This window comes from Ammospiza nelsoni, chromosome 7, assembly GCF_027579445.1.
Source record: "Ammospiza nelsoni isolate bAmmNel1 chromosome 7, bAmmNel1.pri, whole genome shotgun sequence".
NCBI classification, from domain to species: domain Eukaryota; kingdom Metazoa; phylum Chordata; class Aves; order Passeriformes; family Passerellidae; genus Ammospiza; species Ammospiza nelsoni.
Window position 1 is genome coordinate 2,962,455 of NC_080639.1, and position 27,136 is coordinate 2,989,590.

At 49.8% G+C, this 27,136-nt stretch overlaps 1 protein-coding gene across 1 annotated transcript in view; it reads right to left on the reverse strand.

Annotated features, from left to right (window-relative positions):
* The window catches only part of HDAC4 (histone deacetylase 4), a 178,613-nt gene extending 153,558 nt beyond the window's left edge, over nt 1-25,055 (reverse strand). Inside the window, exon 1 of the mRNA XM_059476527.1 lies at nt 24,962-25,055. The gene's annotated coding sequence lies outside the window, so the exon portion shown is untranslated. The remainder of the gene's footprint in view (nt 1-24,961) is intronic.
* Between the last annotated feature and the right edge of the window lie 2,081 nt (nt 25,056-27,136).

Here is a 27,136-nt window from a genome sequence, read left to right on the forward strand (position 1 = left end):
CCCTGAGATTAAACTACAATGCTATTTTAGGCATTAAGGGCTGCAGAGAGAGTCATTTTCAGAGTTGTAAACGTTACTTTGATTAATAACCATAAAGATGCAAATTAATACTTAACATTATTTAAAAAAAAAAAAACAATTAAACAACTTTCCAACGACACATTCACGTCTCAGAAACCCAAAATTCCATGTTAATTCTCATCCTCCAACAGCACCATATGAAGCCACTTCAGTCCAACAGCTTCCATATTTTAAAAGCCATATGTATGAGTGGTAACTGTACTTCACGCATCTGTTCCCCAAAGAAGTCTAAAGAAAAATTCCTCAGTGCCAAGAAGTGGTCTTGGAGCAGGAAGGAAAAAAAACCCACACACAATCAATTCCACTCCCACTCTAGCCAAGCCTCCAGAAGATTACTAAGAAGCAGCTCCATACTGTCCCAGGGGGGAAAAAATCCACCATTCCCAATTATTTGGAAGCTGTGTAGCAGAGGGAGGGAGAGAGAACAGAGGGGAAATCACCCACAGGGTCAGCAACCCCTGGCCCCAACCCCCCAAAATACGGAAATACAGAAGCAGGAGATGCCCTGGTTTGGAGAAACCCCCCTGAGGCCCATGCTGACCTAACCAGCCACCCTTAGACCAAAGGATCTCGCTCAAGTTCAGTTTTGGGGGGAGTCAGGGGGGTTTTGGCACTATACCAAGTGACATCCAGTATTTCTCATCCTTGCAAGTGTCCAAGGCCAGGTTGGTTGCACCGGCCTTGGAGAAACCTGGGATAGTGGGAGGTGTCCCTGCCCATGGCAGGGGTGGAATGGGATGGGCTTTGAGGTTCCCGTCACCCAAACCATTCTGGGGTTCCTGAGCATCCCAGTTTTACAGACAGGCCGTCCCAGGGACTGTGCTGTGCCACTGCACGAGCTCCCAGCCAACACCCTGACCCACACTGAACCCAGCTGTGCCCTCCACGCAGAGCATCCCACTGCCACAGGTGACTTCCCTTCTTTACACCATAAAACACCACGAAACCAGCAGCCCAGCCCTCCTGGGTGCCCAGGGGAGCTCCTCCTGCCCGGCCAGGCATCTCCCAGCACTGGGGTGAGGTCACCCTGCTGGCAGCAGCCAGCTCCAGCCCTTCCCCACGCATCCAGCTGACTCTGCTCACCCCAAACTGCCCTGGCAGCAGCTCCCAAGGAGTGGTGCCCTGCAGCACTGCTGGGTGGGGTGCTGCCATGGGAGCTGCCATGGGGACTGCTGCTGCCTTGCACAAGGACCCTCTGGCCTCCGTGCCACGGCATTCCAGGCACTGCTGGTTGTTCCTGGAAGAGCTCCTAGCATGCTCACATCTGAGAGTTCCTTTCCAAGAAGCAAAACCAGGTCTGAGACTTTCAGCACCGACACAGTGGCTCGGGATGGGCTTTCTAAAGTTACTTCCCTGATGTGCAGGAAAATGCCTGCTGAACACAGTGCCTTCCTTGCTGTGCTTCATTAAAAACCCCCTTTAATTGGCTGTTTCTCTGCAGCCCAAGTGTCTCAGCATCACCACTCTCCAAGTTCCTCTCTGCCCATCTTGCATTCTTAGAGACCTGGAACGCGTTCCATGTTACGCGTCAAACCCGAGAGAAAATCACTTAAATGTCATTTCCAATCCCTGCAGGTCTCTGCCATCCCCAATGTTCAAGATGTTCCAGTCCCATTAATCAGCACATCCTGTTAAACAGAGCTGGGTCAGCTTAGACCAGGCATTAGCAAGATACTAACATAATTTATTTTCATTAAAACCAGCAGGTACTGCTGGAGCATAAGCCATCTCAGCTGTAGACACGAAGGATTTGGAGTGGAGTTACCAGATCTCCCTGTCCTCATTTTCCCAGCACAAGAATGAACAGTGAAAGTTTCCCAAAGAAACTGGACTGAATGAATAGCACCAAAACCATTCTACAGCATCATCAGTTTAATCCATTCCTACTTTTGCCCCATCCCTGGAAGAGTTCAAGGCCAGGGGTTCGGAGCAGCCTGGGACAGTGGGAGGTGTCCCTGCCCATGGCAGGGGGTGGAATGAGATGGGCTGTTGGTTGTAAGGTCCCTTCCAATCACTCTGTGATTCCATAATTCTCTCCAGGACACAGCAGTCCTGTCTTAAATTACCTGCCCCAAAAGTTTAATTTTCAGGTGGCCCTTGCACTGATCTCCATGCAGACCAATGCCAGGCCTCCACCTGCAAAAATTCTGTAAATTTGTCCTTTTGCCACCATCTCAAAGAAAACACCCCTTAAATTAAAAGGAGTGAAACACTGTCTCTCCCTGTGCCTCGGGTATTGGGACATCTAGAGGCTTTTCCAAGCAAATTATCTCGTTTAGGAAAAAAAAAAAAAAAAGATTAAAAAGAAAAACAAACCCGAGTTTGTTTAACTTGTGCTCCAGTGCCTGCCAGGACAAGGGCGATCACCTCTGTCCCGAGGAACAGCGAGTCCACGCCGAGCATCATTCCAGAGGCACGGGCAGAGACTGGCTCAGGGCCATCTGCCACTGCCACCCCACACACAGGAGGCACCCCTGGGGCGCAGCAAAGCTCCCTGCTGCATTTTAGGGTGCACCAAAAGGTTCTGAGCTGGAATTTTGGGGTGCGCCTCAGGCTCCGGCAGCAGCGGAGATGGGCACAGCCAGGCAGAGCGTGCCGTGAGCCCCAGGATCACCTGCTGGCCAGGGGAACTGGCCTGGCAGACAGCAAGCAGGGCCACAGGGACAGTGCCAGGGCTGGCAGGGCCACAGGGACAGTGCCAGGGCTGGCAGGGCCACAGGGACCGTGCCAGGGCTGGCACATCCCTGGGCACTGAGCAAAGGAAGGGCCCGGGAGAGCGGCCACGGACAGGGCAGGGGTGGCACCAGCAGAACTGGTTTGGCAAACAGCATTTAACCAGCACAGGCATCATCAAGCTTCCTGCCTTGCAGGAGAATTTTCAGAGTCTGGTCACTGCTGGATGTTTAAAAATCTCATGAGCACAAGGAGCCATTTAATGCCTGTTTGTTTCAGCCTGCTTCTAGCAGGGCACACCTGAGAGCACAGGCTCCCTAAAACCACGGGGGTTGGTGCATCAGCAGCTGTACCATCAAAATATCCCTGGATCAAAGGGTGGCCATGGTCTGAGAGTGCTGTCACCTCCTTGTCACAGCCCCAAACAAGCCTCTGTTCCTGCAGGACAGACTGAGGGGCAAAGCACCTCATTTCTACCTGCTTGGGAGCCTCAGCAAACCACCAAGCCTGGCAAGGCATCTTTCCTGGGTTTAAAGTCATTCCAGATCTTCTCTTACCCCAACAGAAAGCTTTTTTCCTTTTATTTTTTTTACAGTTCTGCCCCAAGACTGATTTGTTGACAGAAGGCCTGGAGCAGCTCCCCTACAGAGAAAGCTGGGGCTGTCCTGCCTGGAGAAGAGCAGGTTGCGTGGTTGGTTACCTCAAAGCAACATTCCATCGTCTGAAGGGGCTCTGAGGAAGCTGAAGAGGGACTCTGCACCAGGAACTGCAGTGAGGGCACAAGGAAAAATGGGTTCACACTGGAAAGAGTGGGAGTTTAGGTATTTGGAAGAATGTTTTACTGTGAGGGTGGTGAGACACTGGCACAGGTTGCCCAGGGAGCTTGTGGATGCTGGCACTGCTCAAGACCTGGCTGGAGCAGCCTGGGATAGTGGAAGGTGCAGGGGGTGGAACAAGGTGATCTCTAAGGTCCCTTCCAAGCCCTTATGGTTCTGTGATGCTGTGGCAACATGAACATTCACCTTCCTCCTCCCAGCCCCTTCCAGATGTGCCTCTGTGCCATCACAAGTCCAGATGTGCAGCAACCACTAATGACAGCCACCACAGGACTTTATTTACAGAGCTCCATTTTTCAGAGCTTTCACTGCTCTCCAGCCCTGATAAGAATCTTGGCCTGGGGCTGGGCTTGCAGGCTGAGTCAGCCGGGTTACTGGGGACCAGGAGCTCTGGTGCCCGGCTCTCTCTGACACAGCAGCACTGCTGCCAGCATCCCTCGGTGGAACAAAGGCATTCCACATCCTGCCTCTGCTCCAGCAGCACCCAGCACCCTGGGGTTTGCTCTCCAAAAGCTCCACACCCACCACCATGGGTGCTGCACCCATGGAAGCACCACCACCACTCCCTTCAAAAAGGCGTCACCGTCGATCCTCCTGCCTGGCACAGATCAATTCCAACGAGATTGTTATTTTTTTCCCCCAAAATTACCTTCCTGGCTGGGTTTAGAGGCAAACAGCCCTTGGTTTACACAAACACACCGAGCTGAAGGGAGGCACAGCCTCTCTCAGAGCTCGATCGATTCAAGCTCTCCTTTGACAACAGATCCTGCACTTTAACCAGAGCGGGGGAAAGCTGCCTTTGCTTCCCAGGGTTTGTTTATAAAATACTGCCAATGCAGGATCCACACATGGAAAGAGCAGGGAAGGAAGAGGCTCAGAAGTGCCTGGAAACAATTCACTGTGACCACAGGGAGATTTGCTGTGTCTTTATACGGGGAGATGGAACGGCTTGGGCTGGAAGGGACCTCCAAGCCCAGCTCACTCCCAACCCCTGGCATGGGCAGGGACACCTTCCACCAGGCCAGGCTGCTTCATTCAGAGCAGAGCCAGTGTGGAACAGCCTCCTGAGCTCACCTCCCCTCCAGGGACCTCCATCTCCCAGCCACCACTTTGCAAGGTGACAAAAGGAGTGGCAGCAGTCCCCAGGACACCCAGGACAACATCCCCTCAACCCCTGCTTCTCCAGCAGAATACAGCTGCGCTGCATCTGCCCCAGGAGAGCAGCTTGCACAAGCACTGCCCACAAGTGCTGTTTTCCCACCTCTTCTAGGAAATGTATTTGCAAACTTCAAATACCATCAGACACCGTCCTCAAAGAGTCTCGAGTCTCTAAGCAGTTTTCTCTCTAAACATACACTGTGAGAATAAGCAGGTGACACTGTAAAATCCACTGTCAGAAAAGCAACTGGATTACCATGGAATAATGAAAATCAAAAATAAAGAAGCGAATTTGGTGCTGTGTTAGCCCAGTTCCTCCAAAACCACGTGGATTTTGTGCAGATCTGGACATTCCCCTTCCTTTTCCAAGTAGCAGTGTAAGAGTTTCAAAAGGGCAAGAAAACCATCAGAGGTGTGGTACAAATTGCTCATGCAGGTGAAGCAGATTATAATAAACCTGCAGCCCAGATAGAGGTGACTTAAAGATATCACAGTGATGTAGAATCATGATTAACACAGACAAATCACTGATCATTCAGCTTTCCATCTATTTCTGTCAGAGGTAGAACTTTTTCCCCTGCTTTTGCTGGGTGAGAAGCTGAGTTGACCCAGGAGGAAGGAAAGGGTCCACAATTTGGAAAAAGCACAATTTGACGTGTGCTCTCTGCATTTACCTGCTCCTCCTTAGCTGCACTGAGAAACTGACTCAAGGTGCTGGAAAAACCAAAAGTTTTCCTGAATTCTAAAAGCAAATGGACAAATTTGTTATGGAAGATGACAAACAGCAAGTGCACGGGGCCAGGACACCCACGAGACAAGAAGTGTCACCATGGGCATGTCCTGTTGTGAAAGGCCTCCCAAAGTACATCCTCTTGGAGGCTGCTGGAGAACGTGGCAACAAGGAACTTTTAAAGACCTTAAAAAACCTTAAAATCCTAAAATGTCCCTTAAAATCTGGTGCTCAAATCTCATTTTAACACCAACCTCGAGTCACCAAACCAACTCAGCCCTGCACTGTCCCACACAGACGCGACAGCCCCATCTCCCAAGTGTAATTTTTGCTCGGTAGAACTTCCTATATTGCACTGATATCACATATCAAGATTCTTTCCAGTTTCCACACCTGCACCCAGTAAGTGAAGGGAAATACTGGCAAGTGGAAGTGTTGACACAAAACTCAGGAATCTTCATGGAAGGGGGACAGGGAGCACAAGCAGTGCGAGAGCACTGAAGCCTTCACTGAAGTTAGAGCTGTGGAAATGACAATTTTTAAACAGGAAACCCAGCCGAGAGGAGCTGTTACCAAGAGCTCCTCTCCAAGGGAACACCAGGTACAAGCATGCCCCGGCAAGGAGGATCCAGACTGACCAGTCCAGCCCTCTCTGCCCGGACATCCCATCCTGGCCAAACACATGGTTTCCCTGCAGCAGCAGCAGCAGCAGCAGCAGCAGCAGCACAGCAGAGGTGCCTGCATGTGAGATCAAAAGCTCAGCACGGTGATTCAAACACCCAGAGCAGCTCAGGAACACTTCAAGGAATCAGCCCCAGTGCATTTGTTTAGCAAATGCTGGCTTTTCCCAGCCAGCCATCACAAGAGGCTCTCACATGACAGCCCAGAGCTGAACTAACACTGTGCTTCTGCCTCTCCCTGGAACTTCCACTCTCCAGCTCACACACACGGGGAAAATCTGCTGCTCACACCAAACACTGTGGCCTCCTGACAGGTTCTGTGTGGTGACACCAGCAGGGATCCCATCTCTGGGCATGTTGGTCCTACATGTTCAATTTTTGTGTGTGTGTGTCAAATTCCAGGACTAACCAACTTCCCCAGTTCACCCAGGAGCTGCAGTGCCTTCCTGGACAGCCCCTGGGAGCAATCCTGCCACTATTCCACCAGCAATCCTGCCACTATTCCACCAGCAATCCTGCCACTATTCCCCAAACAAGTCCCTGCAATATAAGCAGTGCTACACCTGCACTGAAGTCACCGTCAGAAACAAAATGAACAGCCACACTATTAACTTATTAACTAATTATGAGCTGCTTTATTAACATGGAACTAATCCACAGCTATGGAAGGGTGGAAAACCTAGGTGGAAATAATTAATCTAATTACATGTAACAGAAATTGTCTACAAAAATCATTGAGGAAAATGTTTTCTACAATTTCCCAGCCTTCTGCTTCTCATAGTCACGGAACGCTCCACAGCTGATTTCCAGGGAATCACACAGATTCCCTGAGTAAAGCTGCTTTTTCCAAGCTCTTTTCTGTTGTGTCTCAAAGTCAGGTGCTCAGACTGATCTCTGGTGGAAGTCCGAGCACTGAGACACCAGCCCAAACTGAAAACATGGTATCTTGGTGAAAGTGAAAACACCCTTTGCCCATTTCTATGTTAAATTAACAGGAAATTGACATTATTGAGTGTGGCCCTAGCAGTATTTTCCTCACCAAACTGAGGAAATCCCTCGTGGTACCTTGCACAGACACTTTTGCAAATCACCACCCTGACCAGCACTTACAGCTGCTCTGAAAACCAAAGGTGCCTCCACAGCCTAGAAAGAAAAATAATCTGGTGGACACCCAAAACCACCCAACCGCCCTTTCTCCTTCCTTGCTGGAAACACACAGGAGTATCCACACAATTTCTGCTTCCACAGATTTCACAGTAATACCCCTGGGAAGATCTCTCAGCAGTTTTTAGACCTCGACAAGAATTGATATTGGAACCACTGTAGGTATCCCAAACACACAGAGAAGCAAAACCACTTTGGGAACAACCAAGTGCATGAGGAGTGAACCTAAACCCTCCCAAGCATCATCCAAAACTCTGAACAAAAAATCCTGAGCAAATCTGGAAATACCACCTCGCGCTCACCCCAGGTTAAAGTGACCAACAGCTTGGAAATTATTTTTTTGGAGTGGAGCAGGACGAGCTGCAGATTCAGAACCGCCCGCTTGAAACCTGGGACTGTGCGAATGTGCAGGAATACAGAGCCCTCCTTGACTAGCGAGACTCTGGCAGAGGGTCTGAAGGAGCAGGATGCTTCTGAGCTCAATCCAGTTTCTCAGCAAGAGCAGCAAGAACAAGCAGTCTCACAGATGGATCCGCGTGGGAGGGAGAAAGGATAAAAGTCTGCCTCGGGAGCCTGTTCCAGCTGCTACCGGAGCCTCGCAGGAGGCAGCACCAATTGGGCACAGCCACCTATAAAAACCTCCTGCCTTGGCTTTTGCTGAGGCCCTCTTCTCTCCCAATTGCATGTCTTTCCCTCGTCCTACTGTTTCCACGTTTGAAGGAGTCCAAATCAGATAGCTGGAAGTAGTGCTCGACAGAAGGTGAATGCAGACTGGGAGTTTATCCTGTGTCTTCATTCCTGCCTGCAGATCACCCTCACTGCACACACACTACTCAGGAGCAGAAAAACCAAAACTCCTTTCACATGCCTGACTGAGAAGTGATTAAAAATGGAATATTTGAGGCCAGGTTGGAACCTGAACCAGTGAAGGGCAGCCCTGCCTGTGGCAGGGGAGTGGAACTAGATGGTCTTTCAGGTCCCTTCTGACCCAAACCCTTCTGTAATTCCATAATTCCACATTATTTTTAACCAGAATCCCCCCAACAACATTTTCAGTGGCAGGAAGAGGCTGTGTGGCCAGCAGATAGGGAGCTTACCTCACTGGCTGAAAGCAATTCTTTACTGGGGTTGTTTTTCAGCTCCTCAGGGAGCCAAAGGCAGAGAGAAAAACATTTACCTTTTCTCTTCACATACTTGAGCTGTTCCAGCCACATCTGAACTTCTTGTTCCTTCTGACAAAGAATCAGAATTACTGGTCACTAGCTGTGCATAACCCATCTGGTCTCCCAGCATAAAATAGCTAAGTACATGTGTCATCAATCACTGTTAATTACTTTCATTAACTTGGAAAAAGAATATTGACTTTCTTTTAAAGAACAAACATTGTTTAAGGTCAGCCTAGTTCTCTCTCTCTCTTTTTTTTTTTTTTTTGTTTTAATTGAATGCTATCTGATTACCAAGAGAAAATAATTTGGCCTGAACACTCAAGCAAGCCTGCCACCCAACTTGCGCAGTTCTTTGGTCTGGTGAGATATTTCCATTTCCTCAAGTCCTTTTCTGGAAGGGCCACTTGGATCCAGAAGCTTCGCACTGCTCTGCAGTGCCCCATGTTAACCTGGCTGCCATTCCCACCTACTGCCCCCGTGGCTTTGGCAGTGCTGACCTTTGCCATGCTCTGGGAAAGAAAGAAACACGGCCCCAAGGTCTCCACAAATACATTGCATCACCGTGCAGTGGACACTCAGCCCTCTGCTGTAAAACAATGACACAGGCACAGATCTCGTCTGCAGCACGGCCTCTGCCAGCACACCAAGCCAGCCAGGAGCCTCATGGTGCCATGCAGAGCTCCCCTGGACTGTCCCCCTGCTCCAGAGGCTGCCTGGGATCACCTGGTGGCCCCAGCATGAGCCAGGGGTGGGTCCCTGTTGAAGATTGCAATGCAAGATGTTTTCCATTCCCATCTGTATGGCAGATCACCTTTGTCAAGTGGGCAGTTTGCTTTATCTCTCTCTCTGAGTGACCACATTCACTCCTCCCTGGGAGGGGACATTGCTGATAACAAACTATTGAATGTCACTGCATGGCTGATAAGAACTAGAACATCCCATTGGGAGATGTGAGCCCAGAGGGAGGAGCCAAGCATTGCTACCCAGATATAATCCAGAGGTGTTTGGGACACCAGCACGACTTTCTCCACGGGATTCCCCAGAGGAACAGCAGCTGCCTCTCCTTCCACTGGATCTCCAGAGGAAGAATACATCCTTCTCTACAGACCCCCTGCTCCAACAGAACCACCCCTGACACTGCAGGAGGGCTGCAGCCACATTTCCAATGGGACTGCCACCAACAGCCTGACCCACAGGGTGTCAGGCTGGGTTCTGACTCTGTCACTGTTGTCCTAGTGTACTGTATTGTTTATTTTATCCTTTTATTTTTTTTTTCTTCCCTATTAAAGAACTGTTATTTCCTGCTCCCATATTTTTGCCTGAGAGTCCCTTAATTTAAGATTCATATCAATTGGGAGGGGAGGGGAAGGTTTACATTCTCCATTTCAGGGGAGGCTCCTGCCCTCCTCAGCAGACTCCTGTCTTTCCAAACCAAGACAGCCCCTCTCCACCCCTGCTCACAGAGCTTCATCCAGTCAGTCACTCTCTCTCCAGAGGAGCCACTTCAACTCAGTGTTTATTACATTTTTCCACGCCTCAGTTACTCCTCCAACACTGCCCACCTCCAGAAGCACTATTTTGTTTGAGGACATCCCATGTCACTGCTGTCCCCCTGTGTCCCATAACTCTGTGCTTCCCCCCATTCCCAGGCTGAGCTTCCCATCCCACAGTGCAGGAATGTGGGCAGAGCTCAGGTGGGCACCCTCCACCCTGGCTGGTGCCCAGCTCATTGGCACAGCACATCCTCACCCACAAAAGCTCTGGGACCCTATCACAGGCTCCAAAGTTTATGTTTCTGCATGTTTTATCCTTCCTGTCTGCAACTGAGTTATTGGTATTAGTGGGTGTCATTATTATTGGTGTTATTTGGTATCATTGGCACTGAATGCCAATAATGATACCAAAACACTGCCCCTTCCCAAGCAGACAGACCCCAGTTCCAATGGAATCATGGAATCCCAGAATGGTTTGGCTTGGAAAGGCCATCTCACCCAAACCCCACTCTGCCATTTCTCCTTTTAGAGGGCCTGTTTTCCTACAGTAAATAAAAATGTTTTGTGTATCTTACTCAAAGGATCTTTACCTAAATCCAAATTTTACACACAAGCATGAAGGATAATGCACCAAAGGAAGAATTTACAGCTTTGCCTGTAAAGTGCAATATAATTTACTTTCATTTGTTAGGAAAACCTGTAACCACTGACAGGATACCTCAAGGATGCTCACAGGGCAGTCCTGGGCACTCTGCTCAGTTCTGGCCCCTCTGCCAAAGCTGCTGAGACTCCCAAGCCCCAGACTGCTGATAACTAAAGGGGCAGGAAGCTGAAATAAATATTTAGTTTTATATTCACGGGGGTTCCACCATTTCCAGTTTAAAAGCACAATTAACATTTTCCAACCACATCCACAGCCAGGATAGGAAACCAAGTTAAGTCACCACAAACCTGTCAGTTCCTCTGCTCTACAGGGTTACATTTCTCTGAACAGGATTACATTTCTCATGACCAGCATCACCCTTTAATGAAAACTACAATCTTCAGGCAAATTTTGCAGTCTTAAAAGCTGACAAGCAAGAAAGGCAAGGAAGGAGCAACTGGCACCTCTCAGGCTCCAGGAGGTTTCAGGTTGTTTATTATATATTTATCTGTTTTATGACACCATCAAAACCAAAAAGGAGCAAAACCCTTTAAAGAAGTACCTGTAGGTTACCTTGACAAAGGCCAGCAAACTTTTGGGAAATCACTTTCCAGGTTCTTGAACTCAGAGTGAAGGAAGAGCTCCATTTACTTTAGGATTTACATTTTATATGGCCCATTTTGCCTGTTGGATGTCAACACAGCAAGGCAAACTGGAATTGTTCTTGCCAGTAAGAAAACTGGACTGTAAAGCCATAAAAAGGTTGGACATATTTCAAGGACTGACACAGCACCTGCCATGGGGGCTTTTTAGGGTGGGTTTTACAATGCTGCCAGTCACCAGTCAGAAAGGGATTTCAACTCTAAGGAAGCCTTAGAGCCCTAAATTAGGGTTTGGGTTGGAAAGGACCTTAAAGCCCATCCCATCTCACCCCCTGCCATGGTAGGGACACCTTCCATTATCCCAGGTGGCTCCAAGCCCCATCCAACCTGGCCTTGGGCACTGCCAGGGATCCAGGGGCAGCCACAGCTGCTCTGGGCAGTGCCAGGGCCTGCCCACCCTGCCAGGGAACAATTCCTAATTCCCAATATCCCATCCATCCCTGCCCTCTGGCACTGGGAGCCATTCCCTGTGTGCTGTCCCTCCATCCCCTGTCCCCAGTCCCTCTCCAGCTCTCCTGGAGCCCGTTCAGGGACTCTGAGCTCTCCCTGGAGCCTTCTCCTCTCCAGGTGAGCACCCCCAGCTCTCCCAGCCTGGCTCCAGCCCTCAGAGCATCTCTGGAGCCTCCTCTGGGCTCTCTCCAGCAGCTCCAGCTCCCCCCTGGGAGGCCCCAGGGCTGGGGCAGCTCTGCGGGTTGGGTCTCACCTGAAAGGGCAGAATCCTCCCTTCCCTGCTGGTCACAGCTCTTTGGATGCAGCCCAGGGTTTGGGACTTCTGGGCTGCAGAGCACTCTGCTGGGTCCTGCTGAGCTTCTCATCCACCAACACCTCCAAGCCCTTTATGGCTTTTCACACCAACCAGCACAGACAGAACACTCCTCCCTGCCACTGCCTCCTCTTTCTGGGTGGGAATGAAGCTAAGTAATTTCCACCTGCTTTTGTCCCTCTTCAGCCTTTAAAAACATCAAAGCCCAACCTTCGGGGTCTTTCCTGGAGCTTGGGGTTTTGCACCTTTGCATGCTCCTAAACCTCCTCCTGGAAATTCTGGCTAACAGCTCCAGCTTCTGCAGCAAGAGGAATTGCTGGGCTTTCAAGATAAGCTGCCATTAGTCACCAAAGCTCTGCAGAAATCTCCTCTCACCTCATCCACCTCATCACCTGCTGCTTGGGATACTCTGAAAGAAATGAACAGGAAAGAATACAAGGGGAAAACAACACAAATCCAAAGACTCTGTGTGTAAGCCTTAGTGTGGATCCATCTTGTACCTGACAGGAGGTTCTACTGAGCTGGGGTTGGTCTTTTGCCCCTGGTAACAAGTGACAGGACAGGAGGAAACAGCCTCAGGTTGTTAATGGGGGAGGTTAATGTTGGATATTTAGAAACATTTCTGCGTGGAGAGAGTTGTCAGTCCTTGAGCAGTGGTGGAGTCCCCATCCCTGGGGTTTAAAAGCCACGTGGATGTGGCACTTAGGACATGGGTTAATGGCAGTGATGGGGAAACTGTTGGATTTGATGATCTCACAGAACTTTTCCACCTAAACGATTCTGTGTTTTTATGAACATAATGATTAATAAGCTACATTACAGCAGAGGGGAAAAAATGGCCTGACAGGCAATGCCTGCAGGCACCTCCAGCCCCTTCCCGAGGGAAACCGTGCACAGCCCCAGCCAGACCAACACCTCCTCGGGATGTCAGGCAGCTGAACATCCACATTTCAGCACCAGCTTTACATCCAGGCAAACGGCAGGGCCACAGCAGAGCAAACAGAGTCCCATGAGCTCAGAGCACTCGGCATGCAAAGAGCACTTCAGGGCTGGGGCGGGGGCAAGGAGATTGCAGGAATTCTTTCCTGAAATGGAATGGGGAGATAAGATCGAGTGAAAAGGAGCAGAGGCTGCTGACATATCTAGGCTCCCAGAAGCCAGTAAATATGCAAATAGGCTGCCATTTCTGCCAGTAACACTCAGAACCAACTTTGATTCTGCTCAAATATACCACATTAAACAAGAGAGATAAGGCCGGCACTGAATCCACACAGAGCAGCTCCCTTTGACCAAGACAGCTTCACTTCTCACTCCAGGAAATCCTGAACAAAGCTTTCTATTCAGTCTCCACTCTGACTATCACAGTGTTTATGAATAACTTTGGCCATTTACCTTTTAGCAGTCTGATTTGGAAGTGCTGTTAAAACCTCCACATAAAGCCTGGAAAAGCTGCATCCATCCAGTCCCAGTCACAAACCCTTCCCCAAACCAGGACAGGACTTGCTGCCCCGAAGCCACAAACTGCAAATTTCACATGAGATGTCAGAGAAGAGAAAAAGAAAGGGTGTATTGAGTGTGCATCCCTGGAGACAGATTACAGAGCAAGGACTGAAGCTGATGTGACCTGATAGCGATGATAAAGGCATTCCCTGGACATCCATCTGTTGTCCTTGGGGTTTGGACAGACACACCAGGCAGAAACACAGATGCATGAAAATATTAAATACAGCCGTGATTTGTTCTCATGGATATCTATACATGTGAAATAAATAGCTGTATATTCAAACGCCAGAGGCAAAGAAAGCATTTCTTATTTTCACTCCATTTTATCTGCCTACCAGCTCTGAATCAGCGAGATGAGCTCAAAGGCCAGTGCTGGCTCTGGTCTGAGGTATGCATTTTGCACGTTGCTAAACAAAAGCAAAAGCAGCTCTGCCCTGCCACGGCAGGGGCTGAACCCAGCCTCAATCACCCATTCCACTGCATGAGGCTGCTCCCTGAGAGAGGGAAAACAGCACAGCCCGCAGCCCTCCTCGACAGCCCTTGGCTGCTCCTCCCAGACGCCAGCACACAGGCAAAACTACCCAGAACGTCAAGCAACCACCAGCATCAAAAAATAAGCATGTACAGAAGCTGGGGAGATGTAAAAAAATAAACCCCAGACCTCTGCAGGCTGAATAAGCCTCCCACGTGTGGCACAACACAACAGGAACGATTTCCCCAGCCACGCCAGGCGCTGCAGGGAGATGAGAGCAGGCTCCAGGAGCAGGACCTGCAGGGAGCTGTCAGAACCATCCCCAGACCTGTGGCAAGCACAGCAGAGAGCAGTCCAACAGGAGGTGGCTGGAGAGGGCTCCCAGAGCAGCAGGAAGGTTATGACAAAGCAGGATTGCTGGTAGGAGGAGAGCAGAGACGTGGACAGGGCTGAGAGGGGCTGATCCAGGAGAGAAGGGAACAGCTGAGCTCAGTCCGTGCCCCTTCCATCCATCACATCCAGCCCCAGCACTGCCCTGCAGGAGAACACCAGGACACACAGCCATGCTCTGGCTCCAGCCTGTGCTCAGAACTCCCTTATCCCCATAATTCCCATTGTAGCTGCCAGCGCTGGGAAGGAGCCTCAGAGCTATATGCTGAGGCCCTGGAATTTAAATGTACGATAACACTGTAAATAAAAGGAAACAAATTCCTTAAGGAAAATCTTTTCACATGCCAGATCAGTTCCCAATAGTAACTGCTCTGCTTTGACAAGAGATAAATATTTACAGTCTGAAACAGAGAACACCTTGTGTTGCAATACTGGAAGGCAAACCTTGTCAGTCCTGGTATCCTGAAGAGAGGGTTTTGATATTTTAAAGAAAAAAAAAATTAGAAATAAACCTCCCAAGCTGAGCACTTAGAAGCACACACACATTATTGTGCTCATTTACCCCACCAAAACAAAAACCTGAAGGTAGTCACACAAAGAAATTGTCAAACATGCTGAATCCAGAACAGATTTTCTCAAAAGGAGACCTCATCCCCCAGGGAATGTAGACAGTTTACAGCAAAAGTCGAAATTATTGCCAAAAATATGCTGCTTTTTTTTTTTTTATTTATTTAAATACAGTCTAAGTTGCTCCTCTTAGACATTCCACCAGCGAATGCAGGCACTGAAGATTTTTCCTACTGGAGCAAAAAGGCAGCAAGGAGGACTAAATATCCATATCCAGCTCCTTGGACTGGGGCATCCCACTCCAGGAATACCCTCAGGAAGAGGGAAGAGAGATGCCAAGAGCTGAAGTCTGAGCTATCTCTGAGCTTCCAGCATGACTCCCAACCTCGGGGCCTGATCAGCTCCTTCCAGCTAAGGAAAGAATGTAGGGAATGTCATTCATAGTGGCACTTGGGAAGATGCAGGCATGAGAATCCCTGTCCCAGGAGGGTGACAAGCCTGCTGCAAGGAGATGCTCTCATTCCTGCCCAGCTCAGGTTTGCTGCCATTTTAAATGAGCTGAACACCCCATTAAACACGAGTGGGGTTTTTTGCTGCACTGTCTGAGCAGCCCAAACTCCTGTTTCTGAGAGGACCTGCACGAGGCCAGCCTGGCTGGGCTGTTGCAGGGCAGGATTTCATATCTGAGGTGCAATTTTCCTCACCCAACTGCTGTTGGGGCTTTTATGGCCCGCTCCCTTTGAAGTGGGGCAGCCACAAGAGTTCAATGTCTACCCGCCACTCTCAGCTCCCTCACTTCCTCCTCCCCTTCCCAGAGAGGGAATCATTCATTCCCCTGGGCAGAAGAATTGTCCTGCCTTGGCCTGGCTGCTGCCCCAGCATCCCATCCCTGCAGCCAGCCAAGCCTTCTGTTGTTCTGTGCTCAAGTTCTCCATTTGCTCCCCTGCTTCCAGCATCCCTGCACAGCAGTTTATTTTTAGCCCAGCATTTTTAGAGCAAAGCCCAGAAGCAGCACACTTTCAGTGCCAAACAGAATTCAGCTGTGGCTCTGATGCTGTCAGCTGACAGCAGGACACTCGGGTGGCTTTGGTGGCCACTCGAGGCTGGTGTCACTCCCTGGGGACTCTCCCAGCTGCACACACCAGTGGCACAAGGGACGGTGACTCTGCCACTCCCTGGGCAGCTCCTTCCACAACTCTTTCAGGGAGGAAATTCCTCCTGATGTCCACCCTAAATGTCCAGACAGAGAACGCAGAGCTTGACCCTTGCAGGTGCCCATGAATGTTTGCAGTTTGGGGTCACTGCTCACAGCCAGCTCAAGGCAAAGGGGAGATCCCTGCTGGCTTCACCAGGTGCTGGATCGAGCCCTTAACCACCAACACAGACAAGGAGAAGTGCCCCAGTGTACAAAGTGAGGCTCCTGCCCAGCTTTATCATCAGCTTTCAGGAGCCAGAGGTGGTTTCCATATTCTAAACACTAATACTTGCCTCCTTTTGACTATGCCTTGTTGTTTCAGTGCAATTATAGAATAAGAGATTCAGATTCAGCAGGTATCACCATCACCTTTTTCTGTTGACAGAACACAACCCGGCAGAGGCAAAAACAGTAAGAGACACCCAGACACAGCAACTGAGAGGAACAAAACCGTGTAATCTGTGTAAATCCACCCAAAATCTGCAGGGGTGGCTCAGAAAATTGCACAGTAAAAGTCTTTTCTACTCTCAACAGCTCACAGAACAAGACTGCAATGACAAGGCCATCTTCTCCAAGGCACAAAGCAGCCAGTGACAGAGCCACACTGTGCCCTGAAATCACATCAAGCCTTTTTGCCCACTGACCCAGAAGTCTCCAGCTTTTCTGCAGGTTTGATAATCTATAACCCAAAGCCTCAGATTGCTTTTCCCTGTCACAAGCTGGTGGTTTTTGCAAAGCTTCAAGCAGGAAGTGTTTTGCCTAATGTTAAATATTTCATTCACTGTTATGATTAAGCCCATCCTCAAAAGCTTCCATTCGAGGCTGAAGAGGGATGAGCAAGGGGATGAAGAAAAGCCTGACAAGGAGAAGCAAACACAGCCCCCAAGGAAGCAGCAGGTACCTACCATGTACAATCAGAATAAATACTCCTTTCTAGTCCTCTCCCTCCGCCTTTGATCATGCTTCCAGGTCAATATCTTGTGAGAGGCAGTCCTGACTCAAATGTATCCTTCAGCCTCCACCAGGATCTGACAGCAGGTATCACTTGTGGAAATAAATAAGTAAAGAACATTTCCTCCCAACCAAAGCCTATTTGACTCAAACAGGAAATCTGTCATGGTTAGGAGAAATGCACAACAGCATCCACATGGAGATTAATTTATTTTATTCATTTTTTTCCCATGCATCAGGTAGTGAGGAAGAAGTGCTTTGCACAGGGAGCAAAGACAACCCAGCAGAGACCCTGCCCACATTCATGGAATTATTAAGGTAGGAAAAAACCTCTAGGACCATTGAGTCCAGCCATTAACCCAGCCAGGTCTGTTTCCTTCCCTGCCCCTGAAGATGCTCCAGCAGCACAAACCACACTCAAACTGCACCATAACGTTGTTATAAAGGTGTGAAAAATGCAATTTTTCCTCACTCTTGCGCACATTATTTGAGCAGAGAAGCAAACCTGACCCCTCCACACACACATGGACCTGCAGTAAAAGGCATCCATGTTTTTGGCTCTACAGGAGAACCACCTGCATTGAGGATTTTACCAGAATCCACCACAAGCAGTAACAAGAACTAGGTAACTGTAGCTCCCATGGGGGGAAATGTAACCTTCCAAATGCCTTGAAAAACACTCCTGAAAATCTCTTGGGAACAGCACACACACTAGGATGAATTCCTTATTTCAGGCTCACATTGAAGACCCTTTTCTTGGAGGTGAAATTTTGAGGACCCTTTTCTTGGAGAAAAAATTTTGTCAACACGACCCCAAAACCAACCTGAGCATGATTTTCCCTGAGCAAAAGCAACATAAGCTGTTCCTGGAGCACATCAGGAAAATCCAGGCAGGAGAAGGATGTGACAGCCCAGTTATGAGTAACTGCTATTCCTCCAAGTGGAGTTAACACAAATTCTATCAGCAAACCAATGCTCACGTGACAAATGGAAGTTCATTTCACAGGGAACAAGACACAGTGTACTAATGCTCCCAGAATTTAACTGTAATTAAGTCTCGCTGACAGACACCTCATTAAAGCACCACTTCTCCAGAAAAAATTAATAAAGTGAATTATTTCCTACGTGTGAAATATCAGGGTTTTTCACTGCTCATGAAAGATACATGGAGTTCAGTTCAGCTGGATGTCACTGCTCCCCGGAATGAAGGAGTGACACGCTTAAAAAGACATTTAAAACAACACATTGCTGTGCTGCCAAAACCCAGGCTGGGATGCTCAGCCCTTGAATGTTATTTTATCCTGAAATAAAATAAACCCCCTGAAACACAATTCTTCTTCCAGTAGATACACAGATAGATGAAATAACTGGCTTGTTATTAGAAAACCAAACTAAATTAAGATAACCTAATTTTGGCCAAACTAAAAAAGGATTCTCATGAGCCAAAGATCCAGTTTTCAAATTGCAGCTTTTTGGTGTTTAAATGCTGCTTGTGTGATGAACAAAGGTTCAGCCACTGATGAGGGGGGCAGAGGGCTGTGTGTGTCCAGGCCCACGAGCCAACACACATTCCTCTGCTCTTGGAGGCACATTTTAATCAAACTTCTCTGAGGTAATATCCAGCACAAAATGAGCTGAAAAACATGGACCTGATCAAGATGTGCCCAGTAATGAACGCCTGAATTTTCAGAGGGGAAGGCCAAGCTGCAATTCCTTGCAAAGGGAAAACCACAGAAGCTTTCCAAGAGATTTTACAGCCCTTTTCTAATTGTTCCCTTTTTCAACATCATTATGCAACCTCCGTGTGCTTTCCTGCTTCTCTACCCTCCTTTATTTCACCCATTCTCCCCGCACCAACTTCTCCTAAACGCTCTGAGGCAGCTCCTTTAAGACAGCCAGAAATACAGCGCAGATTTTTCTCTCCTCCTCCTCTCAGTTTAAACTGCCCAAATCTTTCCGGTGAAGAAGCATTGCCCAAAATCTGCTCGCTATTCAAGCAGCCCTGGCAATGACAAGCAGCACTTCATGAATCATCTGTTATATATTGCCTTATCAACACGGTCCACTGCAGGAGAAAGTAAACCTGGCCCATTTGGGCCTTGTGCATAACACAATCAAAATGCAAGTGGCATTAATTACAGGAGGGCTCTGAGGAGTTCTCTCATCCAAAGATCCAATATAGGCTATATATATATATATATATACACACACACACACACACACACACATATATATATATATTTGTTTGGTAATTTATATATATTTATATATATTCATATATATAGGCATCTTGGGGTGATTTAGGTTGCCTCAAAAACATATTAAAAATATACACATATTTATTTATTTATATATATATATTTATATTTATATATATTCATATATATAGGCATTGTGGGGCAACTTAGGTTGCCTCAAATACATATTAAAAATTATTTGTTTATTTATGTATTTATATATTCATATATATATAGGCATTTTGGGGCGATTTAGATTGCCTCAAATACATATAAAAATTTATTTATTTATTTATTTTTATATATTTATATTTTTATATATTCAATATATATAGGCATTTTGGGGTGATTTAGGTTGCCTCAAATACATCTAAAAATACATATTTATTTATTTGTTTATTTTTATATATATTCATATATATATATATATATAGGCATTGTGGGGTGATTTAGGTTGCCTCAAATACATCTAAAAATATATATATATTATATATTTGAGACAACCTACATCGACCCAAAACACTAACAGCTATTTCCTCCCCCACCATACACAGCTTTTACTTTAGTATTTTAAAAGATTAAAAGACTGTTTCCCCCTTTTACTGGTTACCAATATTGCCATATTTCTAATCATTAAAGCAGACAGCATTAGTGTTTCTGCTCTTTGTCAGCTTCAGCTATTTGAGGCAAACACACATATTTTTATGGGGTTTTTTTTCCCCCAAGCTCAGCAAGTGAGGGGAACCTTGCACTGCTCTGTTTCCTTGCATGGCAGTGGAGCATTGGCATGCTTGGACTGGGGAAGCTGGAAGCAAAGGTAAATGGAAGGGGGCTCAAAACTGAAATGCAATTGTAAATTCAGTGACAGGACAAATCCCATTGGCTTCTCTGCCCACTGAAACACATCCTTACAAAAGCACAAGCTCAAGGGGTTCCAGCAGGACTCTGATAAAATCTAAGCCCACATAGACTTGTTAGCAGGATTGAAAAAGAGGATGGAAAAGTGATGGGAAAACTGGAAACAAGCTAAAGGTGAACTGGCAGAGCAGTGAAGTAGAATGTGACACCACTGAAGAAGCCAGCAAGAAGAATACTTGGCAAATATTTAACAAATGTCATTACCAGTACCCCAATAAAATGTTCAATTAATATTTCCTTGTGGTTTGGGACAAGCTCTGCCATTTGAAACAGGCCAGCAACAGATCCCACTGAGCAAATAAACTCCTTTGTGCATACTCAACCACGGGTACAAGACCAGTGAAATACAGTCCCAAGAGCTGGGGGTTCATATTTGTTTTACATATAAATACAAATACACAATGCCAAGGAGGAGGACACCAAAGAAGTGTTTTAACCCAAGGTTAAGCTGGCACAGCTGGGCAGGGAGCACTCAAGTTCTCAAAGCCTGGAGGGAGCATCACTTAGCCCGCAGCACATGGGGACAGCTGGTTACAGGGACCCTACAGAGGCACAGCGTGGCATACCAGCACAAAGGGAACCCGGAAGATGAAGGAAAACTCCTGAAATATTTGATTTATCCCATCTTATGCATTTATGGGCAAGTTAGCCTCAACACTTGGTTTGCAAGGTGTTTGGACACTCCAGGTACAGACAGTCTGCAGCTTCCCCTGATTTGAAACCTGCAAATGAACCTCGAGGACAAGCTCCAGGTATACTGCAGCAAGTTTCTGGATCACAGATACACCTTCAGCTGGCTTTAAAAAGTTTCTACTCCCCAGAAAGCACAAAGCATTTGAAAGAGAGATAAAAAGAGCAAACTGAGCTAAACCCACATGCAACTTTAACCTTTGTTTTGAACAAGTCCTGCTCCTCACCCCTGCAGCCCCATGGGTTTAAGGTTGAAGACTCAACTCCAGATTTTCAGCAGGCTATAAACAGGCAGCTCCACTGCCCATGGGAGGAAGCAATCTCCCCTGGCAGGGTGGGCAGGCCCTGGCACAGGGTCCCAGAGCAGCTGTGGCTGCCCCTGGACCCCTGGCAGTGCCCAAGGCCGGCTTGGATGGGGCTTGGAGCAGCCTGGGACGGTGGAAGGTGTCCCTGCCATGGATGGGCTTCAAGGTCCCTTCCAACCCAAACCATTCCATGATTGTATGGCCAGGAGAAGCACAGGCACTGCCCACGGGGGCTGCAGTCACTCTGCTCTCCAGGAGTGGGCAAACCACAGGGCTGGTGCTGAAAGCACAACAACCTGACAAGCTGGGCAAAGCCTCCCCCAAAAATCATCCCTCAGCTAACACAGGTCCACGGGACGTGCAAACCTTCCCAGGCCAGATGCTCCAAGGGCTCAGGAGGCAGTCTGGAGTTCAAGCCTTTAAAGATTTGGGCAAAACATGTTTCTGCAAGACAAGCCACTGCCATCTGCACCTACCTAAATACCTCCTATCAGGTCCTGCCACCAGGTAACTTCCTCAGGAGTTCATCAATCCCCAGGTGTCTCTAAACACACCACTACTAGTTTAAGAAAAACCCCCCATTCTTGTATTTACCTTTTCCTGCTGTTACTGCACTGCTGTTTTTTACCTTTTCTGCATTACTGGGACATTGCCTGTGAAACATAAGCACAGGCAAGATTAAGCAAGAAACTATCCTTACTGTTTTCATCTACTCTTGGAACGGTTTGGGTGAAAAGGGACTTAAAGGCCATCCAGTTCCACCCCCCTGCTATGGGCAGAGACACCTTCCCCTATCCCAGGCTGCTCCAAGCCCTATCCAACCTGGCCTTTCTTTATTTTCCTGGTGATTCACTATTAAAGGCAAGCAAGAAAGTGAAACTAATTTCCACTATGGAGGCCGCAGGCATCCTACACCAGGACCTGTGTTTCCTCCACCCTGGAAACTCCCTGGGCTTCTCAAGAACCTGGTAACTCACACCTGGCAGCTCTCCTCTGCTTTAGGACAGTCCATTTAGCAGATTTTAGGAGGTGGCAGCACACAGACACAGGCTGCCCACCAGACATCTCCTCCCAAGGGAGCACAAGCTTTTCATGCCTTCCTTCCACGCCTCCATCCCGCAGAGCAAACGACAAAATTCTTCTGGTGTTCTGAGCTGATTTCCAAAATGCTTTCTCTAATCTGTCTCCTTTCTAAAGCTAAGTCCTGAAGCAAAACAAACAAACAAACATAAAAACAGGGTGGCAAAGTTAAAATTGTGAAGATTTAAGGATATTTTTTCCCCTAAGTTTAGACCACCAAGGGCACAGCTTAATACCAACACCGGGAATCTGTCAGATGCACACGCTAAAAGGACGGAGGGGGAAAAAAAAGCAGAGAATCCTGGAAAGCTGCATCTTCCACATTTCACTTTACCCAGAAAATCTGCAGTCACTAAAACTTACTCTAACTGGGTGGCATTTTACATTTCCAAATGTAATTGAGTGAGCGTGTTGCCATGGCGACAGCAGGGTTCTGCAATAACTTTGTTGCCTTGTAATTGCTGTATATTTGTATACAAGCAGCTGAGCTTTCTTTAATTCAAATGCCCTCAACTCTTCCCAGCGAGGGCTGCCGAGCGACGGCGGCAGCTTTTTAGGCTGAGAACTCTCAACAGCGGTGCTGGAAACATCAGAAACCATTAAAACTCAGCGCCGCGACCGACCGCATTACACACACGCACAGAGAAAAAAAACACCCCACCAGGAAACCCGGCCAAGAACCAGATTATTATATAAACTTCAGAGCTCCTTAGCTTTTAAAAATGTTGCCGTTGCAACGACAACAACAACAAACAAGAAGGAAAAAAAAGCACGATTCGGATAATTAACTCCAGGTAGATTTGGCAGCGAGCGGAGCACTTTGAGGGCAGGGAATAAACGCAGCGCGGGTCCCATTTATTGACAGGGCGCAATACCAGCAAATCCAAACGCTTTGGCCAGGGGATTATTCGCTCGCCGTCGTCCAGAACAGCGCTTGCTCCATCTCCCCGGCCTCCGAGCAGCGCTGCGAGCACAAGGGGATGCGGCTGTGGGAAAAGGAGGTGCCTGGTGGGAGAGAAGCGGCAGGACGGCCACAGGGAGCCACAGCCCCGCCGCACGCCCCATCCATGCCAGGCTTTTACAAGGCATTTTCACACCCTCCATCCACCCACACCTTCCCGACACACATCCCCACTCCTTGCGAGCGTTCGCGGAGCTGTAATCCAGCCCGGAACATGAGGCAAGGCTGGAACACGGAATCCTCCCGGTACGGGCCGTCAGCGATTTATGCCAAAACAATTTATTGACAGGCAAAACCCCCAAAAACCCAGCGCCTTCCCCTGCCGCGGAGTGGGCGCACAGCACAATTACGCAAGTGCTTCGAGGCAAGGGCAGGTTCCCCTCCCCTCCAGCCGCTGCCCAGCACTGACAGCGTCCAATTTATTGTTATGTAAATCCATCAGCCCCGCCGAGCTGTCACCGACACCCCGGCGGGCAGCGTTTTTTGGGGGCAGCGCGCAGCATCTTTCCCCTGATAAATCCCTGCAGCAAAACCCACACGCGGCTGCCGGGCAACACCTCCCTCCCTCTCGCCAGCCCCGAAGCTCGCTTCTTTCTGCTTCATTTCGCCCCGAGCAAGCCGAGCCTCCCGGTTTCACCGAGCCACACGTGGTGTGTCCCCCCTGGAACCCCCAAAAACCGGAGCTCTGCCCGCGAGGCTGCAGCGCTGGGCCTGGGAGCCGGGATTGCCACGGCCGGGCTCCCCGAGAGCAGCACCCCCGGTTTGCTCCTCCCGGGCACAGAAAAAGCCATTTTGGGGCTTTTCTTGCAGGAGGAGCCGAGCGCCGCGGGGCCCGAGCCCGGCAGCCCCGGACGCAAACTTTCCGCAAGTCCCGCGTTATTCGCGGCGTGAGGACGAGGGAAGGACGCGCGGGGGGACAGGATGGAAGAACCGACCCCGGGCCGCGGCCCGCTCGGGCGCCGCAGGGCCCCGCCGCGGGCGTCGCCCCCGCCGCAGGGCCGCGCCCGCCCCGCCGAGCCGCGGGGCCGGGCCCCCGTGCGGCGCTGCCCGCGGCCCGCCGCTCGCTCGCCTGCCCCGCCGGTCACTCACCGCTGCCCGCATCGCCTCGCCTCGCCCCGCACGGACCGAGCGCCGCCGCCGCCGGGGGGACGAGGCGGAGCCGCGGCCGCCCGGGAGGGGCGGGGCGAGCGCGCGGGGGGGCGGGGCTACAGGCGGCGGCAGCCCCGCCCGCCCCATTCACAAAAAACCGGGTCCCGCGCGCTGAGTGGGCGGCGGCGCTGCCCGTCACGCCCCCCGCGCCCCGCCCACCCCGCCCGCCGCGCCCGGGCCGGGCCGATGGCGCGCGGCGGCCCCGCCCCGCCCGGCGCGCCGCCCAATCAGCGCGCGGCCTGGGGCGCCGCGCGGCTCAAATCCGCCCGCCACCAGCGCGCGGGCGCCTGTGATTGGCCGCGCCAGCTGCCCGTCACCTCCCCCTCCCGCGGCCGCGGCGCAGCGGCGACCAGCGGCCCCCGGGAGCGGCCCCGCCGCGCCGCCAGCCCGCCGGGCGGGGAGGCGAGCGGCCTTAAAGGGCCCGCGCCGCGGGCAGCCCGAGCGCGACGGCGGGGGCGGCGCGGCTCGGCGGCGACGGAGCGCCGCGTACTGACCTGGACGGTGGGCGCGGCGGGGACGCTGCGCGGCGATGGCTCCCCAGGCGCGGAGCGCGCCACCGACGGACTCAGCCCGTGACGGGTTCCGCCATCTTGGAAATTTTTTTAGATGGGGAGTCACGTGGTGCAACCATTTTTTCCTCGCGGCCAATCAGCGGGCGCGGGTTATTTATAGCCGCGCGGGGGAAGGGGGACCAATCGGACCCCGCCCCGCGCGCCCCCGGCCACGCCCCGTGGCGCGCGGCCCGTCGCCATGGCGACCGGGGGGCGGGACAGGGGCCGCCATGTTGGCCCCCAGCCCGCGGCTCCGCCGGGATCGGGATTGGGAATCGGGAATTGGGATCGGGTTCCTGATCCCCCCCAGCCCCGATGGCCGCAGCAACTGCGATCCGTGCCGTGTAGACGGTATTGCGGTAAAACGTGGAACTTTGGGGTGTTTTTACGCCCCAGGTTTCCGCAACCGCGATCCCGCTCCCTCACGGGCCGGTCTGTGTTTTCCGCCAGGTACCGCCTGTAACACTGAATATCTGAGGCGAGGGGTGAACGACAGAAAGGGCTAGGCATGATTCAACATAATTGCCTGAATTACCGAGTGGAAATAAAAAAATAAAAAGGCGTTTTCCGGCAATGCTTCCCTCTATCCCCGTTTTCTCAGTGATTGATTGATTTTTGAGTTGTACCTGGAATTACCCCGTTCAACTGACACATCTCGCTTCACTCGTATTTTGTTCATTCACTCAGTGCCCAAAACAACCCAAATCCTGCTTCCTGATGATGGGAAGGAAAATATTGCAGTGTTGGGTGCAAGAAGTTCATCCTGTGGGACACAAATAGATGGGAACATCCTAGCAGCGATGTGTTATCCCATTAGTTCTATTTCCCAGAGGAGCTGTGGCTGCCCCTGGATCCCTGCAAGTGTCCAAGGCCAGGCTGGACAGGGCTTGGAGCAGCCTGGGATAGTGGAAAGGAGATTTCCTGCAAAGCTTCCGAGGAGTTTCTTCCCATCCTTGCCTAAGGCAAGCTGAAACATGACATTCCTTATTCGCAGGCAGCCATCCCAGCACGCTTCTGGTGGGTTTGATTAATTGGCTCTTGCTAAATTGTTTTTAAAACTTCCAGATTTCCCTTATAGAAAAAAAAAATTAAAAAAAAAATAAATGAACTCCTGTCATTCAGCCATCTGGATTTACATAAATTCTGGGACCTGATGGGAATTGCTAACAACTTTGTCCCTCTCTCAAATTCTGCTTATATGTGGTCGTATATAAACACTGCTCCTTTTCTCTTTTACCTTTTTGGACTTGTTTACCACCTGTGTTTTCATTTGGAAAGGCCACCCTTACAAAAACCCTTGGCACATTGACCAGATCCTTGAAGTTTTGGGGTTTTTTTCCAGGCTGTCGACAGGCTCCCAGGAAATGGTGACATTTCCCCGTAATGCACACCTGAGAGCACCCCTGACATTAAGAACAACCCTTCTGCCCGAAGCCAAAGCCCTTCTTGTTGCATTTGCAGCTTCTTGGGCTTGTTTGTTGTTCCTTGGCTGCTGAGATTTCCCAGAGTTGTCCTGCCCTCTTTATTGGGGCTAGTTCAGATGGATGGGGAAACATGTGCATCAATAAGCTCCCAAATTATTTTTGAGTGCCTATGGGTGGAAAACCTTCAGGACCAGAGGGTTACCAAGGCAGGGCAATATTTGCCAAGGCAACAGCTCTGCTGCTGGTGGCTGTGGCAGCCAGGTGTGCCCTCCCCTTGGTCCCCATTTCTGCTCCAGCCATGGCAGGATTTGGTCCCAAACCCTTTAAACATGGCTTACAACCAACCCAGCTGCCTTGCCTCCCCGCACTGCTGGAGCAGTTTGGAAACAGGAAACAAGAGGAGAGAGCTGTGCACTGGAAGTTGCCATGGAGTGGAAGTTCTACCTTCAGGTTTTGATTGATGCTGTACCTGTGGCTGTGGGTGTGAGTACGTGTCTCTATTAATACCCAGTCTAGGCTAACCTGTGCATAATGGCAGAAAATTAAACCTTTGTCGTTGCTCATGGAAATTAGAGCTCGGAGATTCGCAAGGGAAAGGCTTCTTGCTGTATGTCAAATCCAACATATTGGCTATAGCTGTATATAGATTGTTTTTGCTGTATTTGAGGCTGAAAAACTTACTCAGAAGCCTGTT